This window comes from Strigops habroptila, chromosome Z, assembly GCF_004027225.2.
Source record: "Strigops habroptila isolate Jane chromosome Z, bStrHab1.2.pri, whole genome shotgun sequence".
Classification (NCBI taxonomy): Eukaryota; Metazoa; Chordata; class Aves; order Psittaciformes; family Psittacidae; genus Strigops; species Strigops habroptila.
In genome coordinates, this window is record NC_044302.2 from 813775 (window position 1) to 827820 (window position 14046).

The window sequence follows — 14046 nt, forward strand, 5'->3', positions numbered from 1 at the left end:
GACATCGAGCCATTTACCACAACTCTGCGTGCAGCCATCGAGCCAGTTTTTTATCCACTGAGTGGTCCATCTATCAAATTGATGTCTCTCCAATTCAGAGACAAGGATGTCGTGCGGGACAGTGTCGAATGCTTTGCACAAGTCCAGGTAGATGACGTCAACTGCTCTGCCACTGTCCATCAGTTCCGTAGCCCCATTATAGAAGGCCACCAAATTGGTCAGGCAGGATTTCCCCTTAGTAAAACCGTGTTGGCTGTCACCAACCACCTCATTGTTTTTCATGTGCCTTAGCATGCTTTCCAGGAAAATCTGCTCCAAGATTTTGCCAGACACAGAGGTGAGACTGACTGGTCTGTAGTTCCTCTTCTTGAAAATGGGGGTTATATTACTCTTCTTCCAGTCATAGAATCATAGAATAGTTAGGGTTGGAAAGGACCTTAAGATCATCTAGTTCCAACCCCGCTGCCATGGGCAGGACCACCTCGCACTAAACCATGTCCAACCTGGCCTTGGACACTGCCAGGGATGGAGCATTCACAGCTTCTTTGGGCAACCCATTCCAGTGCTTCACCACCCTCACTGTAAGGAACTTCACCTGACTGCCATGATTTTTCAAATATGATGAACAATAGCTTAGCAGCTTCGTTCGCCAGCTTCTTCAGGACCTGCGGATGGATTTCATCAGGTCCGATGGACTTGTGCACGTTCAGGTTCTTAAGATGGTCTCGAACCTGATGTAGGAAGTGATGTGACACTATGTAAAAGTAGGAAACATTGGAATTCATAGTGTTCTGATATGTAGCTAAGTCTCCAGAGCAGGACTGGACCACTTACCTGACTGTTGGCATCTCCCAGAGAATCATTCTGGCTTTGTGTCAGAGAGCTAGATGGAATCTTCTTAGCAGATAGTATGTGTTTTCTGAACAAAAATTGGAAAACACTGAAAAGTACATTTTACAGATGCTCAGTGTGAGAGGCCATGCTCATGCATGTTACCATTTTATTTCCAAGCTGTGGAGATGAATGCCCCTTGGATTTGCCTGTGGGAGGAGAATTTTGTAGTTTCTTATAAAAGTTATACAGACACCAGATTCAGTTATGAACTCTGAAGAAGGAAAATGTATGTTTATTACAGAAATCAAAAGAGACACACTAAGGTACAAGGTTTTGGTTTTGACTGTTGATGGCATCAACAGGAATAAAATTAAATATATATTTCAGAGGATTTGACCAATAAAATATCACCTCTTAATAACTTCCCTGTTTGTCAGAGCTGATGAAAGTTTTTGGGACAAGAGAAGGTCTCTTGCTTCTCTGTAAAATGCAGCATTGGGTAACTAGTACTGAGAAGTGATAGCCCGCCTCTTTTCTGCCTGCTTTTGCTGGAGTCATAAAGGATGGTCCCAGTGGATTCCAGAGTACTTCCTAATGCTGCTGTAAGAGGACCTTTGTCTTAGCATTCTCCTTTCCTTTTGAAGGAAGGTGGTATGTGTTTGCCATGCTTATATGGACTTTCAGACTGTAATTTGAACATTTTAGCACACTATTACTTGAAACAGAAAGAAAAGCATCACTGCTGGTAGCTAAAGGGCGTTTCAGGCAGAACTAGTCCATTGAGTGTACAATAGGCAACAGAAGGATTAGTCAGAAATTTCTCTGAAGCAAAGTAATCCCCAAGAATCTTCCTTGTTCTTTAAGAGCCCAGCACACTATCTTAACAAAATGCTTCCTTCCTTACACAGGGTCTTATTTCTCTATTTTCAGGAATTTAGACCCTATTTTCCTCTCCCTTAGCGCCCCTTTGACTTTGAATAATGTTGGCATACTTTGAAGAGAATGCCTCTCTGGTCGGTCAGCAGTGCAATGCCCTACAGGCATGTCTCAAAATCCCAGATTTTGACATGCGTTCCCAGGGAACAGACTGGAGAAAATAGACTAAATGTACTGCGGATGTGCTCATGTAAATGAAGAAGCTCTTCTGAAACCAGTGATGTGTCACAGAGGGGGAAGAATTGAGACGATGGGAGGAAAATTAGGCTAAGCTGTGTTTTAAAGCTGACATACATATCTTGATACATGTCAGAAACTAGTCTTAACTTTTATGTGACATTTAATCAGAGCTCTGAATTTGGTGTTTGCATTATGCCACAGAGCTCCCTAGCTTGTAGAGGAATTTATCTAAGAGGATTTGTGAGTTGCAGTTCATGCCTAAAGCTATGCTTGTCCATCAATAGGCTGTGGGTAACTCTGTACTTACAGTTCTGCAGTTAATTAGATGGGGATTTTATAGGTTCAGGAGTTCTCATGCTATTTTCATTGCTCTCACTACTTAGAAGTAATAAAATGTCATAACAAAACTTTAGAACTAGCACTGTTTTGATAGGTGGATGACAATAGTATTTTAAACAGCAATACCAATTTGTATCTTGCCTGTTTGCTGAACATTCGGATTAAATCTTTGTCTCATAGTCATTTAATATGCTGAGGTTTACACATTCACAGCTCGACTCTCTCTCCTACCCCTAAGGTTGCCAAAGTCATATTTTTCCAAATTGGGTTCTGTATGTTTCTAGTTTAAAGACACTGGTTCTTGATCTCTGATCTGATGCAGTTTTATAGATTTTATCCACTGATATTCTGTGAAATAGTGTTTATTGACTCATTGATGCTGTATACTTCATTTCCATAGATTCATTTTCTTCCCTTCGCTTCCCTTCCCTTGTCTTTCTCTCAGAATTTGACAGCTGAGATTTTGGAACTCCTGATGTGACGTTCAGTCAGGAACCTTTACAATGTTTAGCAGTTGGGTCAGAACACGTATAGATGCTTATAGAAGCAGTATTCATCATACACCATGTTTGGGAATAACTTATTTTCTCTGTGCTATTTTTTCAATGTTTGATCTGGCAAACATTATTAGAGGAATGCTTCAAATTTGGTTGCTTTTTGTTTGACTGCTCACCTGAGTCATGCACATGACATTCCTGGGCAAATTATACACATGGTTTCAAATCTTTATGTCACTGTTTAAAAATATTTTTTGAAGAGTGTAATTATTAAAATATAAAGATCAAAGCATTTAAAGAAATCTATGCTATAACTCCAGAATAACTGTAGGACATTGAGGTTTTTCTTAATTTATTCTTTCCAGTCCCAGCTATTTTTTTTCTTTTTTTTTCTTTTCTTTTTTTTTTTTTTTAAATCAGTGGAGAATCAAATGAAACAGTAAAAACAGTGCAACAGGTCATCCAGAATTTTCACACAGATCAGGGGTCCACGTATTGCAAAACGAGTTCTGAACTGGAAGATGTGATTACTCAAAATTCTAGAAGTGCTGCGTTATATTTTTCATTTCTCAAGTATTAATCAGCTATCGATTAATTGATTGAATACATGAGACATCAATTGAATACATGATGAGTGACTTCAAGGGGTATGGGCAACTGAACTGCACAGCTGAGTACTTCTTGGTGTGATGCAGAAGTTTTGATCTATGTTGGTGGAGTAGGGCTTTGACAAAGTCCACTTCAAGGTACTTGATGTGAGTGAGCAGTCTCTGCTTCAGCAACACATGTAGGACAAACACTCACCTGCCCAGGTTGACATTACAGCATTTCCAGCCCTTCAGGTTGTAAAAGACTGCTCTGGGCAGACTGTCCCAAGCATCCTCTCAGCATGTTGGTAATTGCGGTGTTTGCTGTAGGTTTGTGACTTTCACCCCTAACCACTTTTTGAAAAAAGATAGAATATTGGGGGTGTCTTATATAGATGGATTTTCTTCCTTTCCTTTTTGTGCTCATTATCAACACTTGCCCGCTAACAAATCACAAACACATTAAAACACATTCATCCAAACCTGATAAACAGCCATCAAAACTATGAGACAGAAATGAAATTTCTCAAACTGTATGTTAAGCAAGCAAAATACCTGGTTAGAAAAGTATATGTTGATTTACCAGTTAACCTTAGACACTGATGTGGGAGAGCTTTCAGTTACTAAGGTTAGTTGCTTTGTCATTGATGCTCCATTTAGCTGAATTCTGCTTACTGAGGAAAAAAAAAAAAAAGAGATAATGGAAAATCACACTTCAGTCTTTTTGTTTATCTGTGTACGGAAAGGGAGGGGAGCGAGTCATAAATGCAAATAGCCACGGAACTTGCCTTGAGGACTACTACTTTCAGTAGCATTGCTGAGGATCCCTTTCTTTTCATCCTCTCTTCCCTACTACTTCTTTTAACTCAATCAATACATGGAAACTTTTAATTTTTATGATAGATGGAGCCTCAAAATGGGGTCTCGTGTTAAGACTCAGAATAGAGAGGAAATGGTATTTGTGTTGCCTTTTGTGGTTTTTCCCCAGGCTGTTGGAGGTCAGAACAATCAGACTGGTGGGTTAAGGCTAAGTATGATACAGTGGGGCTGTAGGTGGAGGGGTGTAGAGGAACTGGAAACAGGATGTTGCAACGTAAAAAAATGTGTTTGAGAAAACAGAGGTAGGAGTAGGAATGAAATGGGAATCCATTACCAGGTGAAATTCCTGTTAGATCAATTTTGCCTGTGAGTCCCTGACATGCAAAAAGATCATCTGTTACCTGTTACAAGAGCAAATGTCTGCAGTTCTTTGGACTTCCTGACTAAAGTACGGGTTACAGTTGTGTAGTATTAACATGGCAATTCCTTACTCTGATGGTCTCAGTTAGGGCTGCAGTTATTTTGCAACTCATCTAATCTGTACTATTGCTGAAGAAATAAGCAATATTTTTTCACTGCATGTCATGTGGCATATTCCTGATCATGGCATAGTCCGTTGTCTGGCTTGCTGCAGGTAGACCTAATGAAACACTCCATGCAAATTAGCCGGGTGGCTATGTTGTAAACAGTCAATATTAACTTGCATTCGATCTGTGCTGTAGCAGCATGTGAGAGTGCTGCAGATTGGAAAAACTAAGGATCTTTCAGGTCCCTCTGGTTTTGTTATACCAAGAATTAAAACCCATCTCAAAACCTGAGATTCTTGCAAAACAGATAACTCAGAAGTATTATGAAATCTTCAGATGCAGAGTACACTGGATTTCTGATGTAAATGACTGGAAACTGTTCTTTAAAAGATTTTTGACTTCCATCTCTTGTCTAAGTTACCGAGTGCTACTCAGCACTGCTATCTTCAGGACTTCTAAATGTGAGTAACAGCTATTGCCCTTAGCAGCATATTAGTAGTTCATTCTGTGGTACTCTGTTCAATAATAGCGCTGTCTAGTGCATTGATGTAAAGGAAATATTGGAAGAATTGTCATTACTAGCTGGGATTTCCTCCTCTCAACCATCCTTCATATAAGAGCTGAAGAGTTTCAGTAGTGATGAACAACTGTGCTGCAGTTCTTTCACCTGGAAAACTTGGGGGAAATGGAAACTTTCTTCCCTAGTGGCGTTTTCTGGAAAAACAGCAAGTTGCAGTATATGTATCATCCTTCAACCATTCACCTTAGTAGAAATCAATGGTAGGTTCATATCCTCAACTGGAACAAATGAATCAATAAACAGCAAAAAAAGGGCAAGTCAGTACAAAGCATAAAACAGCATTGGCCTAATTGAAATGTCCTGAGCATCTCAAAATTACTTCTTGCCTAAAACTAGGGAGTAGCGGTTCCCAGTCTGCCACAGGAAGAAAAAAACTAAAACCAGACTCCTGTCACCTTAAATACCAAGTTTGAAAGTAAGTGTATGTGTTGATTGGGGAACCTGAGAACATGTAAGTACAGCAAGCTTCAGAGGTTGCCTCTCCTGAAGCCCAAATCCTGCTGACCTTGGCAGAGCTTTGGGGCTGTGTTCTTATGTGCGTGAAGAGCTCTTGAACAATCTTCGCAGTGTGTCAGGCCTGAGCAAGTTTTCAATTAGTTTCAGGCAGTCTTCATTTCTAGCCTGCTGTTTCTCTTCCTTCAGAGCACACCTATTAATATGTAGCTTTTACCATAAAAACTTGTTTGTATTTCGGCGTCCCTATACACGTGCTATCATTGATCTGAGTAGTGATAAAGTAGGTGGAGCTGACACACCTCACACCTCTTTGTGTTAGCTATAAGATACCTTCAGTTTCTATTTCTGTTCTTCTGACCCTTTAATAAGACTTATCTTGTTCATACTAATCTCTTTGGATATTTTGGGACAGGAAAAAAATAGGGCAGAAAATATGAAGGAAAGAAGGAAGCGAGCAAGCAGTTACGCAGTGATTAACATTAGTATCCACAATGTTGTTGTGATGGTAACAAACAGATAAAAAATTGCTTAAATATAGTAATGTTGCAGCATATATTATTTGTTCTTGCTGTGTTCATTGTTGGTTGTGGGTCTTAGGTTTTGGTTTTGCATCTCGTGCCTGCTATGGTTAACAGTAACACCATCGCTACTGTGCATCAGCTAGGCTGCTTTATCTGCTTTGGTTTGAGTTGTTCTTCCTGAAATATGCAGTTGTACTGAAAGCTTCAAGAAAAGACTCTGAGGTAGGAGTTATCTGTGTATCAGTGACTTCTATCAGCCTGGTTATTGTGATCTTGATACAGCATCTTCTATACTCGTTTGTTTGCAGGAAGATGAACAGATTGCTATGATTTTCTAGCATGGACAAGAGCCCCATTTGGCAAGTTCTAACATGTGTGAGCTTCCTAAAAGGTAAGGATGGGAGGGCAGTGGTTATCAAGTTGAAAATTCCTAAGCTTCAAAAAAGAAACTGTGAAAGCAAGTCAGGTGCCAGGTTGCAAACCTGCCAGAATTTTAAGCCTAGCCAGTAACTCGGAACCACACAGCCACTCGCTCACGCTCCCCCTTCTTACTCCCCCCGCTCCTGCTAAAGTCGAAAACACAGCACAGCACTGCACTGCACTGCACCAGCTACTAAGAAGGTGAAAAATGACTGCTACTTCTTGAGCCCAAGACACCGGCGTGTTTTGGTTTGAGTTCCTTGTAGCTTATTCTGTAAAAAAGATTCACCAAGAGAGGAAATAATTAGATGCTACTTCATTGATTGTCTGCCTGGACAGATTTCTACATTGTATAGATACATGAGAGTTGGAAATCTTGTGATATAAATAGCACTGGGGCTGGTTCTTTAAGGCTTTCATTGTGAAGGGAGGTTTTGTGGGAAAGTTATCCTGCCAGACTAAGTGCAGACGGATGGTTGAGGGCAGTCAGATGGAAGTGAAAAACGCAATTTCAAATCCTTACACTGTATAGCCAATAGACTACACAGCTGCCTGTTCTAGAAAGAGTGCGCCTCATTCCTGCCTGTTATTTGATCCACCCTCTATGAGTTATTTAAAACAAACAAACAAAAAAAGGGTCATGCAGATGTTCAACATGATGTGAAGTCACTGAAAGTAGGAGAAGACAGATAGACGAACACCCAACTTCCGTGAATCACAAAATGAGTTTCTGTCACAAACTATTTCACAGGAAAACTCTCAGTGAGTGCGAAGAAACCTCAAGCACTTTAATCCTCACTGGTTTTGGGGGAACCTTATTATCCTGGTTAGTATGTTTACACGTATTTCCCATCCACATCTTTGAGGAGTTACAACTATATCGATATAATTATGTACTTGCTGAATGGCACACAAAGTTTCAGTGGATAAGACTTTCCTGGCAGAAGCAAGGCTGTGTTGTTTACTTCTAGAAATTAGACTATTGACACTGTTAATAGTGTTTAAAGTAGATAGTTAGAGATGCCAGTGTTTGTGTATAAATGCTTTATAATTAATTGGAAGTACACTTGAGGAAAGCTAAGCCGATAGGATCATAACCATAAGGCTGGTTTGTTGTACTGATTGGCATATTGTGTGTCTAATTGTTTGTTGATCTGGCATGGCTCACAGATGCACTTAATGATTTCCACTTGGGTTGCCTTGGTTTGTATTGATCTTCCCAGACACATGGGAGGTTGAAATGTGAAGTATGTGGTTTAACTAGGGTACAGCTTTATTAATGTAGCTCAGCTGGGAGCTCTTCAGCAGTAACTTAGAAAGTGCAGGTCATGATGTCCTGAGTTCCTCATAGATGGTAGAAGTTTGCATTTGCCTCCCTGGGCTTCTGCTGGGTGCCTGCTGCATCTCCGTCATGTGAGGATTAAAGTGCTTGGGGTTTCTTAGCATGGTAGTAGCTGTTAAACTATGACCTTACTCCCCAGTTTCTAGTTCTTCCTTGGTGTGGAAGCAGGTTTTTCTTGATACATGACCTGAACTGTGTAAGTGCTAGAAGGATACTGGTATTGATTAGGTTATTTGTCCTGCCCACCATTTCTGGATTGCTAATAGTTACTAGCTTTCACAAATATGCTCCTTGAGTGAAAGGAATACCCTTCTTGCTCTGAAATGGCTCAAACCAGATATGATTATGGTAAGTAATCAGTAGTCACTGATTGCTATTGTTGCTTTTCCTGTCCATAATTACACATCTGCTGCTTTCGTAACGCCGTAATGGGCTGATATAACTTCTCCTTTGCAGTGTTTCAGACCAGTCTATATTCAGTGTTGCAGAAAGGGCTTGTGTCTGCCGTTAAGTATTTGTGATATTTGTACAAGATCTCATATAATGTTTCGCCCAACTATCTAGTTAATCCCTGCATCTAGCTGCTTCTCACTACTGGAAATTTTAAAAGGGCAGAACTGGCCACAGTGCAAACCTCTTGTGTCATTCTTCTAATTTGAAATGCAGTGAAATGGAATTAGACCTGTGGGCCTTCTGTACCCAGCTATAGCTACTTTGTGCTCATGCCACCTCATAAGGAGCCCCTGCGGTCCAGGAGAAAAAGAGCAGAGGCAGACACATGCAGACAGCCAGTACTTGGTTTCTGGGATGTCCTAGAGGAAGCAACCCTGCCAGCCAGATGGGACCACCAGAGTCAAGGGGTTAGATGGAGGGCTAGGCTGATAAATGACACCCAAAATGCTTACTGTGTTTATATTACTGACTGGTCTCCCCAGTAGAACTCTCTGTCTTGGGTTGCATTTGGTTTTCATTGGTGATGAGCATAAGTTTTGGAGTTCATTATAATAATTGTGTCGTGGCCCTAACCACGCCACCCGGATTTTTTTTTTCCTAGCGGAGCTTTTAACACTGCTGTGTAGTTGCATGTTCTTTTTCTGCAGTTATTTTTCTGCTTTGAAGAAAGAATAACCCAAGCATTAAAGTTAAGCAGGATGCCTGATTGTCCTCTATTTCTATAGGACTCATCTGGTGTTGCAGGGTGTCGGATCTTTGCTGTGATCCCCCCCTGCTGTGAGCAGTTGTATGCAGGTTTTTATTCAGCTTGATGGCTATGACCGCTCCAATAGCATTACCAGCTACTTCCTGGTGCTGAGTTAGTTTGTGGTGTTGATCTGGGCATGGGGAAATGGCTCTAGCTGAAGCTTATAAGGTCTGCATACCCCTGCAGGATGCAGAAGAGCCAGTGATTGCTGGGTACTGCTGCCTGCTTCCCTGCCCTTGTCCCATGCAGCCATTCTTTCATCCCAGCAAAGGGAGTAATGAAATCCTACTCAGTATATCCTGATAACCTAGATGTAGCCTGCAGCCCTGCCTTTGAGGTGGGAGCGTGGTTTTGGATCCATTTTCAGTATATGCTGTGGTATTCTGTTTTTCTGGGTGCCGAGCATTATGTACAGGTTTGATTTCAGAGAGACATGATGTTTCGCACATGATATTCTAAATTCTTAAGATGCTTTCCCTAAGTGTAGTAATTCCTGTTTGTTCCATTTCTTCTACAAAAAGTACTGTTGGTGACTTTTTAAATAGTTTGTTTTGAACTGTAGTGTATAAACTTGTAGAGCTGGAAAAATATTTTAAAAATATCTTTCATGTTCAGTCCAGTGGCATGTCTGGTTATGTGAGCATGGGAAAGAATTTGGATGAAGAGCACTCCTCATGTCTGAATATGTCTGTAAAGCTCATGAAAGGTCTTGGGAATAGACGTTTACTTCCTCATAAGCACAAAGCCTTTGCCATTCTTTCTTTTATTTCTACAATGTCAAGAGCAACAGAGTAAACTGGGTCTAGCAGTTACGTGCTATTATTATACAAACACTTATGAAAACAAATTGCATTACCTAATTAGGAAGAGACCTTGGTTCTCCTGTGCTTCCAAATTCTGTTGTCTCTGTAGCACTGGCATGACAAAAGAATAATTTGCATGTTGACTTGTTTAGTGCAGTGATGCTGCTCATTGCAGTATGTGTGGTTAATTAGGACTCTGGTATGCAGCTCATGCCTTGTTTGTTCTCAGCTGGCCTGTGCTTACATAAGCTGTTAGAAAATGCTACACAAGCACAATTCTCTTGGAATTGGGTTAGAGTTAAATTGCAAATTATTTAGTCTTTTAGCCTCTTTGAGATGAAGATCTTTAGCTGCAAGTTTGCTGACTGACAGTTTTCCCATTGGAAAGAGATGGGTGAATTCCCTTTCTGTGAGTAATGAAAATTATAGATAAATTAGTGCTATGAAATAATAATCACAAAGAAGTTCTGTGCTGGTTTTGTTCTTTGGCTACTTGTATTCTTAAAAGGGTTTGCTTTGTAATAACTTAAATAGTGGTGAAGCTATGGCTGCTGGTGTACATGTTTGTGCTTTGATTATTTCTGGAGTGCTAATAATGTTTGCAGAGAGCACCAATATTATTGCCAATTATAGGGCAACAATGAGACATAATCTCTCACAAAAGAATTAACTGTTTTGCTCTGTCACAGTTTTCCCATGCAATGATGTGATAGTTTAGTGAACAGCTTAGTGTACTGGACAGCCATGTATTTCACCTTTAGACCTCTGCTCACCTGTGATTGTGGTTAGCTTTGGTGTGGTTTAAGACCACTTGTTACAGGTAAGGATCGAGTCGTTGCTCCCTAGAGCAGGCGTGTCCCAATGTATTTGAATCTATTTTGTCTTGGCCTGGGAATCTCTGTTCTTGTTTGGTTTTGGTGTGTGTGTATGTGTATCATTGCCCCAAGTAATTGTTGCAGTCTGTAAAGGGTTTTCTTAATTAGCCTGGTAATCCATTAGCTATAAAAGCCAAATAACTTTTAAATTATGAAAGTGTCACTTGCAGGGAAGCAATTCTGCCTTTCACAGAAAGGGGAATAAGGGGCTGAAGAGAAGGTGGAGCCAGACTCGTTTCAGAGATGTGTACTAAAAGGACAAGAGTCAAGACGCAAGTTTTGGCGACGGCAGTCAACTAGATATCAGGAAAAGGTTCTGCACCTGAGGGTGGTCAAACACAGGGATGGGGTCCTGGCAATGTGCAGACCTCACATTCCTCTTGCTTGGTCCAATTTCAACATCAGCCCTCCTTCACGTGGTCCCCAGAGGTCCCGTCCCAACGGGGTTATTTTAAGGTTCTTAGTTAAGACAGAAGAGGCAAACTCACCTTGATGGTGCCATGAGGATAAATCACACACAGAGGTAACCCTCTTGCAACGTGTGAAGTTGGAGTCGGCCCCATCTGTGTGCGTACAGCATTCTCTGTTTCCTTAGTGCCACTGTGCTGACCTCAGGGGAGAAGGATTTGATGTCAACTGGTTGATTTTGAAACCTGGATTATACCTATCCCTTAGCCAGTGTGGTGCTGCCAGAGCATAATCCTAATATCCAGATTTGAGCAGCCTCCTCCCTCATTTTGAACTGATGCCTCACAACTGTTAGTAGACTTTCCAGCTAATCGTTCATTCAATAAGCTAATCTGGAAGACAGTTGTAAGATACAAATTAAACATCATGATTAACCTTCATTGCACCACACTGGCTGTAGTAGCTGATTTCTGCTTTTGCAAAGAAAATATGAGACTTAAAATGGATTTTCAACTATAAGCACTGATGTCCTATCTAGAAATTTGCATTGCTGTGGAGGGGAGAAAAATGTAAATTTTCTTCTCTTAGCTGGCTTTGAGGGTTTGGGGGTTTTTTTTCTTCATTGAAATGGAAATTTTGTTGTAGGAGAGCCTGATGCATATGAATTCTCAAGTCTTATTCCTAAAAGGAATATTTACATAGTGAGGTATATTTTTGAATAGTGGGATTTTTCAAAAATACCTGAAGAAAAAATATTACAATGTTGGCTTTTATTTTTCTAGAATATGCCCCCATTTAAAAGGGCACAAAAACACCCTTTACAGAGCTGCATTGAATTTCTAGCAAGTCTGTGCTTTTATTGATGATTTTCTCATGTAAAACGTCTTGAGACTAGCAAACATAAATGAATGAAGATAGACTGTACCCAGTGATCTATAAGCACTTTGAAGTATTTAACAGATGTGTGAATGTTTCTATTAAAATTATTAGCTCTTATTGGTCATCTTGATGTTGAAAGACACATTTGTGCATCATAAATATTGACAGTACTTGTGTGCTGCAAACATAGATGCTGATTTTTGCAGTTGGATGTGCACGTGTAGAAACTTGCTCTTGTTGGGGCCCCATCAGCAGACGGTGGGGCTCAGCATGGGCACGTGGGTGTGAGGCAGATGAAAGATCCAGACCCAGATTTTCAGCGGACTGGAGGCCAAGGACAGAAGGCTCATCATTACTTTAAATCTTAAGTGGTAACAAAATAGAACAAATTGGTTCAGAACACGGAGAGAGATGTGTGTCTGACTAAGGGACGGAGCAGGGGGAATTATGGGAGGACCCACGAGAACATACTTAAAACAAGCCTTGGGGAGCTGGAGCAGACATTATTTGTCTCCAGCTGTACCCACTACATGACTGAGCAATTAACTATCATTCACTGATTTGTACAGATTTGAAGTGGGATGTATTTTTACCTGAGAAGCACTAAGGTAGTAGACAGCCGCAGCAGACCAACTCTGTGTGTCTAAGCATATTTTAGGGAAATCCATTTTTCAGGAAATGGAAGCAAGTGTAGCTTATTTTTTAGCATACCCAGGTGTTTTCTGCTTACATGCCTTGGAATAAATCTAATCCAAAATTCAGGCTTAATTGAAAAGGATAAAACTGGTCTAGCAGCAATATTTTGGTCATTTTGTAGCAAATGTCCTCTGATAAGTTAGTCTTGGCTTATCCGTGCTGAAAAGCAATAAAAGCTGGTGTCAACATCAGCAACAGTAGCACAGATGTATTGTATACAAGCGTCTCTTCTTGTCCGCTTGTGTCTGTGAGGTAAAATCATGTAAGAATTCATCAGCTTCCTTTCTGTCAGCTTGATTTGGTACTTTTTGACCTGAGCTGTGTGGTTGGAAGTGCAGTGCCTGAATTACAGCCTCAAAGACTGCAGGGTCAATAACAGTCATTTTCTGAAGTGCTTTAGAAAAGCATCCCATATCGTTTGTACAGCTATTATTCGTTTATTTTACTTGTTTTAAACTTGTGTAATTCAGAGCTATTATTTTCCCACAATCCAATGTGGAGTTTTGTGATGGTGGTGGTGGTGATTATCTTTAAACATGGAAACAAACCCAAAGCTAATGTATTCTTTTTTTCAGTGTAGTTGTTTTGTGGTAAAAATACTTCACATAGTCATTTTTTTAATTTATATTTATTATAAATCAAGGATGTGAGGCAGCATTTGCCCAGTTCTTCCTATTTTTCTACCAAGAGAAAAATTAATAAAAATGAAATGAAATGCCCAAGAAAACATACAAACAAACAAAGAAAACCCTGAACAAAAAGCCAGAAAGATGCTTAATTATTGCAGCCCATTATCATCATTTTTAAACTGAGCCTCTCAAATACCATCTTAGCAGTGCTGGTGTGTTGGGATTTTTTTTTTTTTTTTGGAGGGGGTGGGGTGTTGGGAGGTGGTGAGACCTAAAGGGATCCTTTTGCCCCGGAGTGATTTCAGGCAGGTTAGAAGTAGTAATTGTGAGCTTGCAGAGGAATCGAAAAAAAGCTTTCTGAACTAGGTAGTTTATATGTATTGATTAATATGGAGATATTAAGTGCACTGACTAGTTATTTTGTTTACTGTCTTTGTGAAATGAATGTGATTTGCCTGTTCAATAATTCATAAACCCATGATGTAAGTTGATGGGAAACATGAGATAGCATTGGACC

The 14046-nt window shown here is 40.2% G+C and overlaps 1 long non-coding RNA gene across 1 annotated transcript in view; it reads left to right on the forward strand.

The window, feature by feature from the left end:
* The first annotated feature begins 10382 nt into the window (after positions 1 to 10382).
* The window catches only part of LOC115601282, a 34164-nt gene continuing 30500 nt past the window's right edge, over positions 10383 to 14046 (forward strand). The window contains exon 1 of the long non-coding RNA XR_003989292.1: positions 10383 to 10451. This is a non-coding gene — a long non-coding RNA (uncharacterized LOC115601282). The remainder of the gene's footprint in view (positions 10452 to 14046) is intronic.